The following is a 19,972-nucleotide window of genomic DNA, read 5'->3' as shown; positions in this document are numbered from 1 at the left end:
GCTTTCTCGTGCCTTAAAGATGCTCTGGAGCGGGGCACTTAATTACAACAGGGAGGTTTTACAACAAGCGGGGTTTTATTTAGGGGCCACGGCGCTCCGGGTTCCCGGTGGGCCATTAAAAAAAAAAAAAAAAAAAAGAGAGAAAGAAAGATTCTCGAGCCACTGAGGAGGCGGGTGATGGCTTTATGGCGAGCTCTGATGGTTTTATGGCGGCCGCGTGTTGCACGATGTGGATTTGATAAAGAACGGCCTTCGGCGGCCCGTGGTCACTTTTTGTGCGGCGGCGAAATGAAAATAAATGTGAACACGGCTTCGGCGCGAGGGTGGAAACAAATTGCGAGCTCTGAATGCTTCTCCCTTTATGGCCGCCAGACAAGAGGAGAAAAGCGCTGCAAACATCTGTCTTCCGTCCCCCAAATCTAAAGGGCACCAAAGAATGATGCGAATCTAAGTGTTACTACAGCGGGGATTTGTCTTTATTTCCCGGCGCTCTCATGAATATGAATACGCGGTTGGGGCAGGGAGGTGCCTCGCCCCCTCTCAAACAGCGCAGGACAGTTGAAACAAAATAAAATAAAATAAATTTCCGAGTGCTTTTCCTCCGGGGAAAAACCTTTTGTCCCGCGTTTTCTTCCCCGATGTCCCCCCCCGGGGCCGCCCGCACCCGGGAAGCGCCGTCGGGGCTGCGGGGCCGCTCGGCACCCCGGGCACCAGCAGCCACCGTGCCCCCAAGCCCAGCACCTTCCCCGGGGGCTGCCACCGCCCCGCAGGGTCCCTGTCCCCCGCTGGTGTCCCCACGGGGCCGGCTCCGCACCCCGAGCCCGCAGGGTTTGGCTCTGCCCCCCCCTGTCCCGTCCCGTCCCGTCCCGCCCGCCCCCCCGGGGCTCTCGGGCTCCGGTTGTTCTTTCTCCACGCGAGCGGCTCTGCCGAAAAACTTGGAGCAAATGGGTAATTCGATTACTGCCACTATAGGCCAACTGCCTCGGCGGCCTTCCCCCACGCGTCTGGCTGGGGGCAGAGAAACCATCTCTAAGGAATAATCAAATCAAGGCGAAGTGTGGAAAAACCCCTTCTGATTTCCAGGCGACGCAAATAGAATTAGAGCCTCCCGGTTGCTTTCTCTCTCCCCCCTCCCCTCTATTTTTTTTTTGTTGTTGTTGTGTGTGTTTTTTGTTTTTGCCTTCCCAAAGGGCCCTTTTGTCTCGGCCACCAGCCCCGGCCCAGCCGGGATGCGCGGGGCGCGCAGGGGATGCGCGGGGATGCGCGGGGGATGCGCGGGGTGCCTCCTGCCAGCGGGGGCAGGGGGAAAAGGCTCTGCCCGTGTAAAAGCCACTTTTCTTTCCTCTTCTCCCCCTTTCAGAGGGGGGCCGGGGTTGGGGGGGAAGCCGGAGGAATGCTCGGAGGCAGCGAGACAAAACAGGGAACAGCGCGCCTTTGTGCGCCCGCCGCCGCCCATGGGAAAGCGGCCCCGCGCCGGCCCAGCGGCCTTTCCACGGGCTCCTCGCGGTCATCCGTGGCCGCAGCAAGCCCCGGGCACCGGCGTGGGGGTCCCCTCGCTTGCTTTGCCCAGAGCTGCCCTGTGGGGAGGACGGCGGGCAGCCCCCCGTCGAGCATCCCCGCTTGGGATGGGGAGCGGCGCGGTTAGGGTCAGCTCCGAAACTCGCCCGGGGTTTTTCTCTCTTTTCGCTCCGCGGGGCCGGGCCGTGGCGTTCAGGCCGCCGCCAGCAGAGGGATCTGAGCCTTGCTTTTTTTTTTGTTTCCCCCCCCCTCCCCACCCCTCCTCGCTGCTGCCTTGGCGGCGGCAACATCTGCTGGGCTGGAGGAGCCGGGCGCTCGAGCAGACGCACAGATGTAAAAGTGACATCTGCTTGTGACAAAGGAGCGGGAATTAGATTAGGCGGGGAGGCCTTTCTGCGATTAAAAAAAAAAAAAAAAAAAAAGCAAAATGCTGGCTGTGGACTGTGCGAGCAGGGGAAGGGGATGTGAAAGGCGGCGATGCTCAGTGGGCAGCTGCTGGGACAAGCAGGGCAGCACAAGGGGCCTGGGGGCTGCAGCAGCCCGAAGAGAAGGCTTTGCTTTCCCTCTTGGAGCCAAGATGTGGCTGGATCAAAGCTTTCTGTTGTTACCAGCAAAGGACAGCTGAAAGCAGGAGACATCTTCCTCCAGCCCCTAACCTGCTCCTTGCATCGGCCAGCCAGCGAGGTCCAGATCTGGACACTTCTCTCCATTTTTCCCCAGTGGAATACTGTGGTTATTTTGGTTAAAACGAAAAGCTACGAGGCCTGGCTGTTGCTTGTCTTACAAACTGCTATCTTTTAGCCCCATGAAAAGAAAGAAAGATAAAGAGCACAGCTCTAGGTTTGTGTGTGGTTGTGAGAGCAGAAACACGCAGCAAAGCTGTGCCTGTCTGCTCCACTGCACCCAGGAGAGGCTCCACCTGCACTGCCCGACATGGCTCAGCGGAAAAAAATACACCCTGCGCATTTCAGATAGTATAACCTTTACCTTCTGTTTTGTAAGCAATGTTTTTTTCACTTATGTAAACATTGACAATGAATAACACGCCTTCTTTTTTTTCCAACCCTGGCACTTTGTACTTTGTGCCCCATGCAGAGCAGCACACAGGAGAAAGAATAACATCCTAGGAAGAGTAGGATGGTTCAAATTGTAAGAAGGATGTGCAGTTTTGCAAAGACAGAGAGTTAGAGTGTAATGTGCTGTGCATGGGAACAGCCTGAGCAGCACCTCTTATAGAGCCTTGCCTCTAAGCTTGATGAAGTTGGTCAAAATCTACCGGACCTTTTGAAGACTATGATTTTGGCACAGTTTGGATTAGTGTTGAATAGCCTGCTGGGCTGCAGCCTGCCTGTGCAATCTGATCCTAAAAGTAGTTACAAAGGCATGGAGTGTGATGACTTTGTCAGAAAAGGAGCTGAGAACTTGAAGGTTGGATCGCAGAAACTCAGAGACCTCACATGAAATGCACAGAGTAAGTTGGAAGGAGAGAGACCACAGTGCAAATAGCTTGAGAGAGAATTAAGGAAATCCTACTGGTAAAAAAAAAAAAAAAAAAAAAAAAAAAAAAAAGTACTTTCTATCTTTACTATGTCCAGAACGTGCCAATCCATCTATCCTATTTCCTTGCAAGTACAGAAGCACAGTGAAACATGACATTAGTGATTCACACATAAAGGTCTATGTCACATACAATTGCAGATATATATTTGTGCCATTTCATCAAAAGCATGTGCATGAGTTTAAGAAACTCAAGGTTTGGGGTTTTGCTGGTATTTGGTATTTCTGTATTTGCACCATCGGGTGGCGGATACCAGCTGCAGCCTTTACTCTGCTGGTAGCCGGGCAGATTCACCAAGGGCAGGGTCCTTCTGTAGGGCCCCACATCTTCTGTTCTTTCCCTAAGCAATGATCGCTGGTCATGACCAGACCTATGGCCTGACCCAATTAGGGCAATTTTATGTCTCTATGCCTGTTTGTGTCGATGAGCCCAATGAGGTCGAATGAGGCAGTAAGAGAGATGGAAAGGTATGTTCTTCCCAGAGTGAAAGATAACTGTTTCTAAGTCAAGAGGTCAACGGAAAGATAAAAAGGCCTCTTTTCTTGCAATAAGTAGCCAGTGACAAGGAGGCACGGCTTGGCGATCCTGAATTCCTGCCTGGAAGGATGTGCTCTGCCTTCAGGCAAGGTGCTCTCAGCTCCCACACAAGGGCAGGGGCTAGCAGAAGGAAATCCCATCGAGCTTCTTTCACCAGAGCTCGTGTTGGCTCTGCTGAGGTGTGCAGAGCCGCTGTAGTATGCCCTGCTCTGCAAAGCTCTCTACAAGAGCAACAGGTCAAAGCAAGGCCGCGTGCCTGAGAGACAAATGGCAATTAGCCAGTCTGAAAGGACGAGCAAGAAGCACCCAGTCAGACGGGCTGGGACCTTCCCCTCGGTGGTTCAGATGCAGGTTGCTCAGGGTTGAAGGAAGAACTTATCTCCTGCAGCCAGCCCCCAGGGGAGGGCCAGCCCTTGTTGCTGGCACCACAGCTGGGTGACTGCTCTTGGCATCGCTGTTCCAGCCCTGGCTGCTTTGCTCCATGGCTCCTCTGCTCGTTTTTACGACCACAGCTATGTTCTTTCTACAAGGCAGCTTAGCAAAGCCTGGCTGCATTTGCCCCACTGATTTCCAGTAGGCCTCCTGTTTGCAAGTGATGTGTGGTGGATGGTCCCAGACTCCCGTGCAAAAACAACATAATTCTGGCACCTGTTCATTTTTAGCTTCCCAGTAAAAATTATTCAAACCAATCAATCAGTCAGTCAATCAAATTACAACCATCCAGCCCCATATGCTAACTCGGAAGGTGCAACAATACCTTCCTGCTAATCACATACATCTGCCTTTTCGTTTTATTTCCTTCAAAATGAGATCACGGGCTCAAGGCATGTATGGTTCATCTTCTGCTAAGTGAGTGTAAGAAGGGCGCTGGTGGGACCCTCAGGCTTCAGTGGCCAAGCCCAGGCTCCCTCTGTCTGGGTTTCAGCAAACCAGGGACCATACCTGGCAAGTGCTGGCCGAGGAGAAATAGCAATATAGAAGCCTGCGTTGGTTAGAGACAACAGGATGCAGAGCTGAGCTTGAATGAAAAGCAGGAGACATAAGATGTAAAATACATCTTTTTTTTATGCTGACCACATATCTTCCTTAAGCTGATTATGCTTGATGTGAAGGGTCCTTAAATTAAGGGTAAATTATCTGTTTACGTTAATAGAGAATGTGAATGGGTATTAGCTTTAGATGAGAACAAGTCTGTAGTTTTTACTAAAACCTTTTATGTAATCCCTGCTTCAATCTCTCTTGGAAAATGTGGGTTTATGTGTGTACTCTGGGACCTTGTGCTGTGCCATTAACTAAAATAATTACCTATATCCAGACAGGCGCTGAAAGGGTTGGCACTGGGTCAGTTCTTAAAAGTTTATTTGCAATCTGTAAGAAGATTTTTTTTCCTAATGCATTTATAGGCATTGTTCTAGTTAATACTCATGTAAATAGCACATTAATTGAGTTTTCGGGTTCTGTAATTGTATACTGCAATATGCTGATATCTTCAAAAGTAAGGAAAGTGATGTGTGAAAGTGAGTAGATGGCAGGACATAGAATAATACACACTGTGTTTACACACAGTCTATCAAGAGAACCAAGAAGGAAGTGATAGAGCTCTAGCAAACTCACAAAGTGATTTAAAGTGCTTCGGATCAGCCATTAGAGTTTGTCCCGTGCCCCAGTGAAGTTTTCACCTCCTGCAGTAACCCCGTGGTCCAGGAGTGGTGATGGCTCTTCCTAGATTTTGAGGTTGTGAACCATTTTCAGGTCTTGGCAGACGATGCAAAAGACAAACATCTCATTTGAAGAAAGTGACAATTTCTGCCTCTTCCTTGTGTTCCCTGGCTTCTCTGAGGAAAATGGGATGGCTGGTTTTGGGCTGGGAAGAACCCAATATTGGCTAATTTTTAGCACACTTCCCAGACATACCACATTCTCCCATTCAAGCTTTCCATGCCAGTAAGATCCAGGTCTGCTCCAAGTAATTCAGTGGAAGTGGTGGTGGTGTCTTTAGCAGAAACCACATGGTGTACGTGTCTGTGTATAGACAGGGAAGGGGATCTCCACGTGGATATCTGCAGCAAAGATAAGTCATTATCCCCAATCACAGGATACATTTCAAGTTGGTAACCACCAGAAAAAAATCTACAAAAGTGTAGGCTGAAACTCTTGGGCAAAGTTGATAGAAACAGGGATTTAGTAGGAAGAAGTACATCAGGAGTGCTGAGAAGATGAAAGGCTATTTGAGTATCATTCTGTATGCCTATCTAGTGGGACAGAAGAAATGGGGTTGCTGGACCCATATGATTTCGGGATCTGTATACGAAAAAACAGGAAAGCAAGAACTGTTTCATAAGCAAATGTATTATTTACATAATTCAGAGAGACTCAGTAGAAGGTTGTTATTCCAACAGTCTTTATGTCAGGCCCTGAACAACCACACCAAGGATGGGAATGAGATTTTGAAGGACTCTTGCTCTTAAATGGCATTTTCTGCCTATGTTTAGGATGCTGTGTATAGCTGTAGACAACATACAGTATCGGAAAGACACCATTATGTCAAAGAAGGAAAGAAAAAGAAAGAGATTAGGGAAAGCATTAAAACAGAAATTTAAGTCTACTAGTAAAAATCTATATTCAAGTTTTGGGACAGGGTGATTTACATTGTCACCAACAGCTTTTCATTGAGAACAGCTGAATTCAGTTTTACCAGAGAAAATAATCGAGCATTGGTATGTATTTATTTCACTCAGAAAAATATTTCACTCAGGAAAATCCCACATGTCAACAGATCATGGAAAAGTCATATTAGTATTGATGTGAAATCAAATGGTCATGCTTGGATCAATACCTTATAATAGTATTACGATGTTTTGGGAATATGAAATGTAAATTAGCAGTGATTGAAATAGCATTCTCCTCTTATATTTTAAATAATATATATTCTGTTTTGCACATCATTATATGATACACACGCATATAACATATCTAACAGTATATCATGACCGACAAATTGTAGCATAGGGCAGCTGTGAGTTGCCTGTAAGACTGTGAAAATTGTAGAGAAAACGATGAGGCCAAGGGGAATTTTCCTGAAGAAAGCCTTGGTAACTACTGAATGAAAGTCTTTGTATTTGACCCAATGAAAAATTTTGGCAAGATAAAGCAATTAGAATCCTGGGATAAGCAAAATTTTTTATTCTCTCTTATTTTATGTAATCCACAGCCTTTTTCTTACATTGAGACAGAAAACATATCTCGGGATTATTTCTCTATTTATGCCAACCCCAAATCATTTAATCATACTAACAGAACACTCTTCTAATCTCCTTACTATTTGTAATTTTGATGCTTTCCTTCTTATTTGTTAGGTTAATTTAATATTGCTGCTGAGTACAGAATTGTTGGGCAAAGTGTTTTAAAGTATTTTGCCTCAGATTTATCCTTTGGTCTTAATGATTAGAGAATATTTTTGCCATCAAGATTGCTGCTTTCTATTAATTTGTTACATAAATGGGATATTACCTATGTATTTCATACTATTCAGTTTGCTGAACTTGTGAACTAGAGATGTTTATACTGGGCACAAAGAGACCTTGTGTTTCTTCTACACAGTGAGCCCAGTGACAAATAGCAGTATCTTCCACTATTGCATATCTCATCTTTTTCAGTGCTCCAGTGGGATGGCAGAAGAAGCTGCAGGAGGAGAGGAAAACAGGAAGAATCCTTGGTGGTGTTCAGAGCCAAGGTGGCTGAGAGTAAGAATATGGACCTTTTAGTTTTCAATGACCATGGTGTTGGTGAAATAGGAAAAGTGATGGCCAAAGGCATTCTGGAGAGTTAAGTAAAAGTTAAGACAGAAGAAATGCAGGCAGGAGAGAACAGTGAACTCTAACATTTCCTGGAAAATATGAGTGTAGAGAGAAAGTAAGGAGTCAGTAGAGACAGAACGAAGAATCCTCAGGCTGTGATACCTGAGGAGGCCACCCTGCATTCACAACTGGTCTGACAAGAAAACATTTGTGGAAAAACAAACTACCTCTCACATAAGAACTTAAAATTCAAATGCTCCTTTCTCCCTTTGAAGAAGTTGGGATAGTTTCTGTAGAAATGGGATGTTTTGCTGAAGTTCATGGTGAGGATGTCCATAGTTTCATTCTAAACTGATTTCTCCTTCCCACTGTAGAACAGATATATTTTGATGAATGCATTTTAGATATACATGTGATATCTGTCTTGGTCGTGCTTTTAAGGAATATTCATGCACTGGCAGAGCATCATCTGCATTGTCTAGAGATTCCTACCGTCTTTCTGGATTGTAGCTTAGGTTTGCAATAGGCTGGTCCAGCACGGGAAATTGAGGTTACTGCTGAACATCCCATTCCTTCCTGTTCTTTGTGGGCGGTCAGGGTAAAATCACAACCTCACACACAAAAAAAGTTTGTTTTTTCCATCCCATCTTCCCAATTCTGCCCAAGAGGGCCACCACTCTCTGCCATTCTGCTGACTGTTGTACCTGGCCATTGTGCAAACCGCAAATGGTCTGTTTTCTTTTCATACTTCTACTTAACTATGCATTGCCAGGCACAGCTGGGAATCCTTGACATGTACAGCTACATGTAAAAGGTTCCTTTATGCTTTATGTATAAAAAGATGATACTTGTAAAAATAAAAAGTAACGTATTGTGTTTGCTTCTTATCAGCCACTTCTGACTTGACGTTGTTATAGTGGTACTTTCATGATGCAAATAACTACATGTAAGATCCATAGAATATCAATCGCAAGATATTTTAACATCTTGTTTAAAATAAGCAAAAAGTAATTTAGAAAGGTTGTATAACTTTGCACAGGATCTACTTTTTAAAGTAGGTTTAAAATGACTTGCTTTCCACAAAAGCCAAGTGTTTGGGTTAGCTATTTCAGAGCTAACCACAGGAAACATTTTGTTTTCCAAAACTGAGTTTTTTGTTTTTTTTTTCTTTCCCAGTCTTATATTAAAACCCATTTCAAGATAATTTTTATAGGAACTAGACAGAAATCTGGACAGACAATGTATTTGGCCAGTTTCAAACAAGCATAAACTTAATATGTGCCTAATAAACAGACAAGTAACACCAGGCTCTGACCAAATATTAGGGTCTAACAACACCGTGCACTTTTGAGTAGAGAAGCAGAGTTCTTCAGAAAACTGCTAAGTCAGATGCTGCTGAAAAAGGGCTGTGATTTCTTGGATGCATTAATGTACTCCCAGGTAGGGAAGCACACAAAATGAATTGCTTAATTAGATTTGTGTTTCTTCAAGAATGATACAACCTATCTAAACATCCATTTACTTTCATTGCCTCCCATGTAAGAAGCTCTTGTAATTTTCTCCTTCCTCTGATTTAAAGGCATGTGTGACAACACCTTTTGAAAGTGCAGTGCTTGAAGTTACACTCTCTCAGATGGTCACACTCTATGCAGTGTGATGATAATTAGCAAGAGCTAATGACTGTGGTTTGGAAAGAAGCAAGAGTTCTGTAGCAGGTATTTCATGGGCTGCAAAGTGGGAAGCAGAGAGCCCAATGTTTTTTGGGAGCAAAAAGTGGCCAGATTAATTTTGAGACATATGAAGAGGGAGCCACTACTACATATGGAAAAAGTGGAATGGTGTTAATTTGGCTATTTCTTGTCTAAACTGAGAAATCTGCATCCTCATGGTACGGCATGCTTTGTCCCCAGTTTTGCAGACCTCGTGTATAGATCTCGGTAGGAATCGCATAGATGGGATCTCCAAAATCTAGGTCTTCCCTGGTGACATGATTTCACTCTCTATTACACTGCTATAAGCCAAACAAATGTACTGAATCCTCAAGGGTGATAAATGAAACAGACAAGATTTCGCCATCACTGACAACTGCTGGAAAGCTGTGACTCGATTCTACTTTGCCCATGAACTGTGAAATGGCTATTTCCATAATATCGCTGCACTAACTGTTCCTCCTATAAGTTACTCTAATGACAATGAATCCCTATAAGCCAGGGATAGCCAGTAATGAAGAATAAATAGCTTTTTGATAGAGGGACAGACTGGGGTTACTAACTGCCGCTTCAATGGTTGGAACTGGGCATCATTGATAATACTGCCTAAATTTAATTACTTCGTTTTGTGACACACAGTATCCCCCTTGTCTTAGCCTAATTGTTTTGAGTTGCTATTGTGGGGAGAACAGTTTGTGTCTGGAAAGGAAAAGAAGGTGATTTTGAAATTATAAAAGAATGTGAATTAGTTTTCTGTTATTTATAGCAGAATATAGATATTTCAGACTATATAGCATCTTTTTGATATTTGAAGCATTCACAACATAATTGTATTCCCTGAGCTTACTTTCAAAGGAGATCGTCCAACAGCTGCACCAAATAACCTAATAGCTGGATCAGAAAAGAAGTCCATTGTTATTTATGTTAGAAGATGAATATTCTTATGTGTAGTTGTAAACCAAGAGCTCCTAGCCGTGTTGTGAAAGAAAGCTTAGACTATTTCATAAAACCTATTTGATGTATCAGTGTAAAGCAGTGTTTTCTGTATTATCTATGGAAGAAAGTGATTATACCTAACAAGTAACAGAAAATAATATTATGAATCCATGCAAAGAATTAATTTGTTTGCCACAGCAGACATTTTTTGTTAAATATTATTCATACTTTTATTCCAAATTGGGCCATTCTGTTTTAGGGAAATAAATATGTTTTCCTTCCTTTTTCCTTCTATTTTATTAGGTTGACTATTTTTGTGAAGGAGAGTTGTCAAGTTTATCTTACATTCATTTTAACATCAGGTTAACATCTAAGGATTTATATGAGAGTTAAATTTATGAGTAGACTGTGCCTATTTCCATTTTAAATTCCCCTTACTTACTGTTGTTGCCATCATTGTTACCATTATATGGCATCCATAAGGCTGCAGAATGTGACATTTTAAAGATAGGCTTACTAGTAGCTTTTTCAATTTCTGTTTAACTAAAATGTTTCCTACTTCATTCAACTAGCCTTACAATTTACATTAGACAACACTCCATCAATAAAACCATCAAAATGATCAACTACATTGCAGACAAAAGTTATTGTGTCAACTTGACACTAATCAGTTAATTCCAGTAAACCTTCAGATAAACAAAAGCTTGTTGTCTATTACTGATGTGTGTGATTAGCCCCCTGTATGTCCTATAGCTATGCACATCTATAGAGATGTATCTGGCAGACACTTGGCCCGAGGGCTCTATATGTAAACCAGGACAGGATCTATAGTTAATGATGTTGACCCTGACTCCCTCAACAGAGATTGGATTCAGTCCTCATAATATCCCGACAGCTGATATGTATACTGTGCTAATAATATTATCAATTACTTATGCTACTGTGATTCCCACTGTTTAAAGCTGATAAAAGGTTCTTTCACATTTCTTTTTCTCCGCTATCCAACTGGTAGTGTTTTACTTGGATTTTATATATACATATTTTTATTTTCATTTTAAAGCCATAACTGTGGCTCAGATAGTGGGTAATATTTAAAGATAGAATGAGCCTTGTTTCATATTCTGGTTAATGATGGTAATTTTTCTTTTTGTTTTTCTCTTTTGCATTTTCTCTAATCCAGTAGAGATGAACTGGGTGTTTATTTACAGCCTCTGTGACTTAAGTTTGCAAAACCAGCCAGTGATATGAGAGGTCCCTAGGTGCACGTGTTCAACAAGGCAAGCTTCAAAAGCCTGGCATTTTCTGAATGCCAGACCTGTGTGCCATTGCTCATGACTGAGGCAGTCAAAAGCCAGCAGTCTGAAAACCGTAGTTACTTCCAAAAGCTCAGCCAAAGCAATGCACGCGCCAGTCCTTCTGACCTCCTCCATCAATGTGAAGCACTTCTGCCCTGCCTAGCATGTCAAATGGGTAGTGAAGGTATATTCTGTGTATTTTTTTACTTGTAGTTAAAATCAGAGATCATTTATTTATTTATTTATTATTTTTATGGTAGAGCAATCAAGATGAGCACATGGGGCTTTAAGCACTGCTGTGAATTTTGCACACCATGCGTGTGCCCAGAAAAGCCCCCAGACTGTGCATTCTCTGCGGCAGGGACCTTCCTTTTCCTGATGCACGCTTGCAAAGCAGTAAGTATGTACAGTCCGCCGCACAGACAGCAGGTAATTGCAGCACGAAGGAAGGGTTTATGCCTTGGCACTGCCTTTCTGGACCCTGCTCTGCTTGCACATGCTCCTCTGGGAAGCAGAAGAGGAAGGTTGGGCTCTGCTTCCATGCACTGCGCAGCTCCGCTTGAAATGATGACAGGGACCACTGTTAAAAATTAAATTCTGCCTTATTTTTTGTGCAGTTCTTGTGAGTCACATTCGCGAATAGTAGCGAGAGATTTAATGATCGCATATTTTTTATCTTATTTCATTTCGGTCGATGCCAATATTTTTCTGTTACTGTCGACTTAGAGCTCAAAGTAATTTAGTAATTGATTCTAAGCACGGCAGCTCGCCAATGGCAGCTCTCCATTCAGGGGAATATCTTTGCTAATTTTATCCATCAGAATGAGATTACCATGCTAATCTCCCCCAGCCCTAGTACCTTGGTCAGTTGGGACACACTGATGCAAATGATGTTATTAAACACAAACCCTTCACCCAGGACAGAAGAGAAATGAAAGCAGGGGAGATGAGCACATCAGGATCCGTTACAAGGATTTCTAAGACTGAACTGGCATTGTTTGCCTGTGTCCTCTTCATCACCCCCGAGCTCTTGCGTGTGCAGCACTCATTTTTTTTTTTGAAGCAATCTATGGTTGCTTGCTTGTTTATATCCAAATTTTTTCCCCTCAGAAAGATTTGGCCGCCCTCACAGAGCCTTAGTTTGCGAGGGGTAGCAGCCATAGCAGCTACAGGAGATTTTTTTTTTTCCTCTGCACCAGTCTATTTTCAGCCTGTATCTATTAGCAAGGTCTATCAGCATTTCAAATCTCTTTTCTCTTAGGTTAGAAAGGATGCACCGCATGTGGCTGCGCTGAGTGACAGTGCTGCACTCCCCTTTATCTTAATCATGGGTGCTTTTGAGAGCACCCCTCTGTTCTTGGCCACTCAGGAGAAAAGAAGCCTTCAGTTAAGGATTTTAATCTGCCGCTTTTTCTGCTGCGGAGCCCTGTTTTGGAGTATGTCCATCAGCTTGGTAACTCCATCTTGTAAAGGATGGAGATCTCTGGCACGGGTCCTGCAAAGCACTAAAGCATATGCTTAACTCGCAGGGGCCCCGCCGAGCTCCGGCTGGAGCTCCCTCTGCATGGCATAATGGGATCTGCTGATAGCTGGGCCTCTTCTAGCTCTGCCTGATTTCAGATCCACTTTCAATCAATAAGAACCCTTTTAAAATCAGGCAAAATCTGACCCTGGAAGGCAGTTTTGGCGCGTCGCCGAAGTAGATCAGTTCCATCCAGAGTGCAGGCTGTTTTGCAGGTACTGATGAAAAATAGTGTACAAAGACCAGTGTCTGTTTTCGCAATGTATTTCACTAATTCTTGGTGTTCAGTGATATATTAATAATTATTTGCTGTTTTTCTCCAGGAAAGTAAGCAGGACAATTGCTCTGAGTCATGACTGATGCAATCTGGATACTGCAAGGCTCTCTTCTGATCCTCTGAAGCTCCTAAACTTTGTGCTTAGGTAATTAAGAAGCTGATTTGCAGAACTTCTCCTTTGTCCTCACACATCATCTCATTGCACGAACCACTATGAATGACAGAAAGTAATTTGTTTAATTGCATTGCATTTTTATTATAAAACCACAACAGAACTGTGTATAATATGTTAATTTGTTTTCTGCCATTTATTTTTCTTTAATTCTATTTTCTTTTTCATTTGTTTAATCTTTTTAATTCTTTTGGAATCAGCTTTAAAACAATGTGGAAAATGAAGGTATGCTTTCAGAAGGTCAAAAAAAAATAGAAGTTACAAATAGTTGCATAGGAGATTAAATCAGTCTAAATAAATGTACTGAATGTTACTAGAGGAGCATTTTCTGGCTTGCATTTGAGAAAAAAAAAAAGTGTGGATATAAAAATACCTAATTCAAAGGTTAAAAACTTAAAGAGTGACTGTCTCCAGAAACATTACACTCCCAATAGATTTTATCTGAAAGTTTAAATTCTCAAGGGCAAATTAGGAGAAGCACTTGTGGGCAGTGTGTGTCACCGTCTACTTTTATCAAGCCAATATTTTTGATAGACATATATATTGTGTTGGCAGTTTCAGGAGTTCACCAAACACCCCAGTTCTTAAGAAAAACTGGAAATTTACTTAGAATCCCTGCTTTCAGAGTGGCAGAGGCAGAGGTCAGCAGCACCACGGGGCCAGGTGATACTTGCAGCGCTCATCCCCTAGCTGCTGCAGCCGCATCCTGAGCACCACTGAGAGACAATGTCAGCGGGAAGGTGAGCAGAGAGAGAGGAGGTGGAAACTCCCCGGCTTCTCACAAGCCCCACAGAGCATCATTTGTAGACAAACATAAGATGTCTGACTTGCCTCTTATTACCTTGTTATTTATGTACTATCATTAACTCTTTTTTTTTTTTAATGTTAAAGTTATTTTCTCCTAGAAAATATGGTGTTGGTTCAAATATTTGGTAGGCATTTCTGAACTGCATTTGCCTTTTGCAACACTTCAGGCTGTGGCTTACCAGTTCATTGACACTGCAGAACTGAAATAAATGCCTGCTTATTCAGCTAATCAATCAACAGTCTCCCCTAAACTTGTAAACTATGTATGCAGCCCTCCCCTCCTACTTCAGGAAACTGTAAGAAGAATAGGAAAATAGCTGGTCTCTGCTTCTCTCGGTAGGCAGAAGATGTGGCAGGAGGTCTGCCATGCAGGCAGCCTGCATGGCAGGTCCTGCTCACGTTCTCAGCTCTGGCTCCTGGTGTTCAACAAAAGCCAAGCAGTGCTGTGCCTCCTGCCTCCCTCCATCACCTTTCTGAATGCCTTTGGAGATGTTTTTTCTGCCCTGAAATGCCAAATGGGAAAATAGCCAGAAGATGTTGTCTGGTTTTGGCTCCATAAGATGTCCTAGGTGTGGCTATTTGCATGGCTTCTCAGTGCAGTCTTTTTTTCTTCCTGTTCTTGTCTGAAGAGCATCACTGTGCACCCCTCACATGCCTGGAAAAGTGCTCTTCCTAATTAAAACAGCATAATCCTTAACTGATGCCCCAAACCTGTCAGTGTTCAAGAGGCATTTGGACTATGCCATCATGAATCTGCTCTAACTTTTGGTTAGCCCTAAAGTGGTCAGGCAGTTGGGCTGGATGATCTTTGTAGGTCCCTTCCAAATGAACTATTCTATTCTATTCTACTCTATTCTATTCTATTCTGTTCTGTTCTATTCCGTTCCGTTCCATTCAATTCCGTTCCGTTCTGTTTCAATTAGGGAATTAGGGAAATTGGGTAATTTTTCTTGAGAGCTGATCCTTAAAGCAAACATTGTCAAAAGACATCTGCCCCTTCTCTCCCCAACCTGGCCTCAGCTTCCCCCTTTACCCATCCCCTCTAATGGGCTCACTCTGTTCAGCTTTAGACAAGGCTCTTCTTCACTGTTCCTGTATGTTTGTGGTGCCATATTATATGTAGCAAGAAGCAAGCATTGCAGAAGTACCATATTATCTGGACCGGTTTCAGTTAATCTCTGTGCTGCATAGAGAGAACATATGCATGTAAATATGTCCAGGGAAGATATGAAACCAGACTGTGCCTGACTTTGCATCATCTTCTGAAAAATTGCTCTGCAGAGGATCCTGCTGCTTCCAGTGTCATATTCTGCTACATAAAAACCTACAGAGGACCAAAGCCAAAATCTAGTGGGGGGCAGTCACTGCTGTACCATTAATTTGTCCATAGCAGGATGAAAGGAACAGCAGGAGGAAGATGAGATTTTTTTTTCATGTGGCAATAAAAGTAAAATATTAAAATTACTGCTGTGCAGAGAAAAAAATAGTGCTGAAAGAGGGATGATACTGATATTGTGGTGCAGGCGATGATATACATCTCCTGAGGGACAGGGATGCTTGTAGGCTAGGTTTTTACTGCTCCTTCCCCTCTTTGCACGTGTCCCCTCCTGGCCAGGTCCCCACGAGCGAGGTGACACGGAGCCATGCCCGGAGCCTCCTGGGAAGGGCTCTGGGCGAGCAGTAGCTTAGTGCAGGTCTGTGGTGGAGGTTTGCGTGCTGCCCTCACCGCCAGGGACATAAATCATTGCCAGTGCTACATCAGAGATGATTTTCCACCAAGGGAAAATGAGAAACAGAAAGAAACCCTTAGCAGCAGCACGTGATTTTTGCTCCCCCAATGCGAAGAGATGTGGAAGAGCACTCGTGTCGGTGCAAGTACAGTGGCTGATTTTCTATACGGCCCGAGCTTAGCTTACCTTGAAACTCTGTGTGCATTCATTGATAACCCCATTATGAAATTCAAGAGACCTAATGCAATTGTGTCGAGGAAGATTTACTTGTTAAAGGGAAAACAACTTTCACATAAATAATTTACTACAACAGAAAAATAATCCTCTGCGCTATCATCCTTGCATTGAAACTAATCGAACGGAGTTATTTTTAAATTGCTTGGAAGTGTACTGCTCTCTTTTCATTGTCAATAAATATGCTCTGTTTCAGCACAGCACTTCACTCAATGCATCTGAATTTTCAGGGGAGTGGGGCGGGGGGGCACGGGAATTGATCAGAATTCAAAAAAAATGCAGAAAGTGGAAGTTCTTACAGAAAAATGTGTATGCTGTAAAATTCACAACTCTTTTAATAACCTGAAAATGGGTCATGTTTCCTGTATTGATTCATGTCCAGCTTCTGCTTTGCCATTGAGGTTTTGCCATTGGCCTCAGTGGGAAGAGATCTTTAACCCTCTGCTGGGGTGGGTTCTGTCTAAATCCTGAAAAAAAGAGCAGAATTTAAACTCAATGAGCAGCACTCAGAATTTCAATAGGGGTATGAACAGCTCTGTTTGACTTCTCAGTCTGACAGCAAAAGAAAGATGCAATTGCTAGATATTCTCTTCCCCACCCCATCCTACCTCCTTTATTTATTTATTTATTTTTCTTAACTTTTCATCCATTTCATCAGATTAACCTGCAGGATTTACAGGGACTACTAACAACCACACTTGCAATTTCAAATACCCCTTTCTCTTGTATGTATGTCAAATCAAGTAAGGTTCCCCTTATTTTCTGCCAATCTAAGCAATATTTTCTGTTTAGCAATTCCTGTGTCTGCCCAGCGTAGTTTTCTTCCCAATATTCTTTCCTGACCCATGTCCTGGTTGTTATACTACTCTGGTTCTCTGCAAACACCATTGTCCCCTATGGAGGCTGCAATTGATTGAAAGGAGGAAGGTGAAATCACCATCTACACCACTAGGCCCTCTTGCTAAAGACCAGCTGGGCTGCTTAGCATCTCTCACCCTGCCTCCGTGCTTCCACCGAGCGGCCTTGAGTTCAGCAACCAGTGTTACAGGGGCCAGAGACGTCGGCTGAGGAGCCACGTGTGACACTAAGATGAAGCCTACACACGTGTGTTCTTAAAATTAATAGTTAGAAATAATCACAATTATTGTTTAAATAAAGTGCTGGGATAAATAATTGTCCTTTCTGTACATGCACAAGTCTTTATCATTTTGATCCTGCAGTTTTTAATAGAAGCAGCAAAGTGAATAGTTTTGGTTTCCAAGAGCTGACATTTTTCATTAAAAAATATATAAAGGCATGGAGGACTTGTGGGTGGCTGGGTGAGTATTTTGATTGAAAAGTCTCTTTTTAATGACAGCGGTTTGCTTTACTGGAAAATGCTCACAGAAAAATGCTTGCCACCAACTTGTGATCTCCCCGAAAGACTGATTTGATTTTATTTAGTAGGTGTTTAGTTCAGAGGATTCAGCAATAAGTGCGTGTCCTAGCATAAACATTTTTGGGACATTCATGCATATTCAGTGGCAGTAAAAGGGCACTAAACCCAGGTTTGTATGAGGACTGTGGGATATTAGATGTGTCAGCATAAGGAGCTTTCTTGCCTCTTGTTATTATTCTCGCCTATTCTTTATGTAAGCCCTCCAGGTCTTTATGTATAGCTGTGTCTTCCCTGAGCATGGAGGACTGCTGGTTTAACCATCATGGGATACAATTGAGCTGGCATAACTTGTAGATATAGACTAATTCAGTTTAAGTGCAAGTCCCAGAAAGGCACCGGAGAAATCATATCATCTCCTGTAGCACCTGAATGTCACCACTTCGGAGGGAGTCACCTTCAAGGAGAAGTCATTGCGGTGTCTCATCGTTCCGTCGTGTCACGGCTTGGATCCCCATGCCGTTAAAAACCAACCTGTTAATTTCCGTGCACAATCTAATAAATGCAAAGGAGTCAGTGTGGAACCATCCCGCTCGCAGCTGGTTATTTTGTGTTTCTGTAATTAGCACCACGCACACAGTTATGGCTGTCGATACTCTTAGGATGAGCCTACCTAACAACTTGCTTGCACTCACAGGGCAAGATACTGCTCCATCCTCCCCAGCTCACCTCTCCCCATGCTCTAAGCCCCACCATGAGCTCTCCTGTTCCCTTCTTACACCAGCTTTCTGTTGGTGTGGGCTCTCTGACAGGAGTCCAAGCTAGAGCATTTCTATCTGTGGGAGCCACCGTTTGGACTTCTCAATTTCATGGTCTATGCTCATTCCATGTGTGGAAACGTAATTATTTTTGAGCCTGTTACCGATCAAACCTGGTTGAAATCAGCCAAGGGGCTTAGAAGTTATTACAGGGAGGATAAGGAAGGGCCCAGACAGACACACAAACAGCGTGATGGCAATGAGCTTCATTTCCTTAGGAAGCCAGGCAAAAAATTACTCTTCCACTGGGTCTAATTTTGCATGGACAGAGATACCAGAACACTAATGCATCAAAATTACAACTAACGTAGAGGCTCTGCTGACAGGCGGAAGAAATTCCAGCATGCTGCTCCAGACCCGTCCCTTGCAGTGCTGTCCCTCCTCCCCAGCACGCATACGGACGGCGTTATTAGTACATGCGGGAGCTGTCAGGGCAAAACATCTGGTGCAATGCAAACGGTTTGCCTTCCGCAGCTGCCACAATCTGCTTCTAATGCTGTTTTAACAACCCTGTGAAGAACCAGTCCAATGTATAGGGTGATCCTACAGCACTGCAAGGCTTGCCTGGTCCATAGGGACCTTCATCCTATGCTTCTGTTCAGCAGCAAAAACAAAGTTTTCCAGGGCAGTTTTACTGAAATGTTTGGATAAAAATGTATTGGATTGTCTAAACATTCATGACCTGTAGTTTTGACTTAATCTGTGTGAGTCAAGTGATGACAGAGCTGGCTACGGACGGCCAGGACATGCCTGTTGCCCACCACACACACGTAGGCCTGGATAGCACCCGTACCTTTATGTGGCTCTTCATGTCAGTCAGGAGCCTCTTCCCAGCTACTGCAGAGTCCTCTGGCTCTCTTACAAGCAAATTTGATTTTTCAGAGCACCCAGGTCCAGGCATGGTTCCCAGAAGCTCGGTTCGTGGATGAGCAGCAGCACTGCACCACAGGCCTGCAGAAGCTGTCTGCAGGGTGTCCTGCCACGTCCATGGGCCCTTCCACTCGTCTGGGCCTTGCCCACCTCTAGCACTCTGTCCATCACAGAAATACTGTTTTTTGTCAATGTTTTCACTCCTGGGCAGATGCAGGCCACTGTCTCTGGGGAGCAGCCTCTCCTTTGCAGTAACTCACACCGAGCTGTCGCTGCTCCCCCAAGTAGGCAAACGGCACATTTCCTACAGCAAAAGGAAAAAACAAGGGAATATCTTCCTCCAGAAGGACAACGCGGAGCGGGGAGGGCTTGCAGTGCTATTACCACGTCAGTGCATTCCCTCTTGTCTAGGGGAATTACTCTCTGCAGCCGAGAGGTGATTTAACTCTGGGGCTCGCTCACCTCTTGGCCTCCACGTCGCTGCTCTGAGTATAACAGCGGTGGGCGTGGGGGCATGGGGTCCCTCAGGATGGCGTCCCTGCAGCACTTCGCTCCACCTGGGTGGCATTCAGAGGGACTTCTTGTCTACCACTGGCCTGCCTGAACCAGCACTGGAAAGCAAGAGGCGAGACAACACAGATCCTGGTCCCAGCCCTCTGAGCTGTCCAGTGCCCTGAAGGAGGGTGTTTTGAAAAGCAAAGTGCACTTCGTTAGTATTTGCTGTAATAACATTATCTAAGCACAAATGTAGCTAAACTATTTGAATACACAAGTCAAAAAATAATTTGGAATTACCAACCCACCGTAGCCAGTCTTA

General features: G+C 44.0%; 1 long non-coding RNA gene across 2 annotated transcripts in view; it reads left to right on the top strand.

The window, feature by feature from the left end:
* Positions 1-17,023, top strand: part of LOC310898489 — an 18,237-nt gene extending 1,214 nt beyond the window's left edge. The window contains exons 2-4 of one of the 2 annotated variants that reach the window (XR_014583335.1): positions 7,270-7,356; positions 13,196-13,294; positions 13,947-17,023. This is a non-coding gene — a long non-coding RNA (uncharacterized lncRNA). Of the gene's footprint in view, positions 1-7,269; positions 7,357-13,195 lie in introns of both variants that reach the window. The other variant, XR_014583336.1, reaches the window with a different exon arrangement.
* Positions 17,024-19,972: the final 2,949 nt, after the last annotated feature.

Source organism: Anser anser, assembly GCF_964211835.1.
Source record: "Anser anser genome assembly, chromosome: 4".
NCBI lineage: Eukaryota > Metazoa > Chordata > Aves > Anseriformes > Anatidae > Anser > Anser anser.
This window is presented reverse-complemented; position numbering and strand designations above follow the sequence as displayed.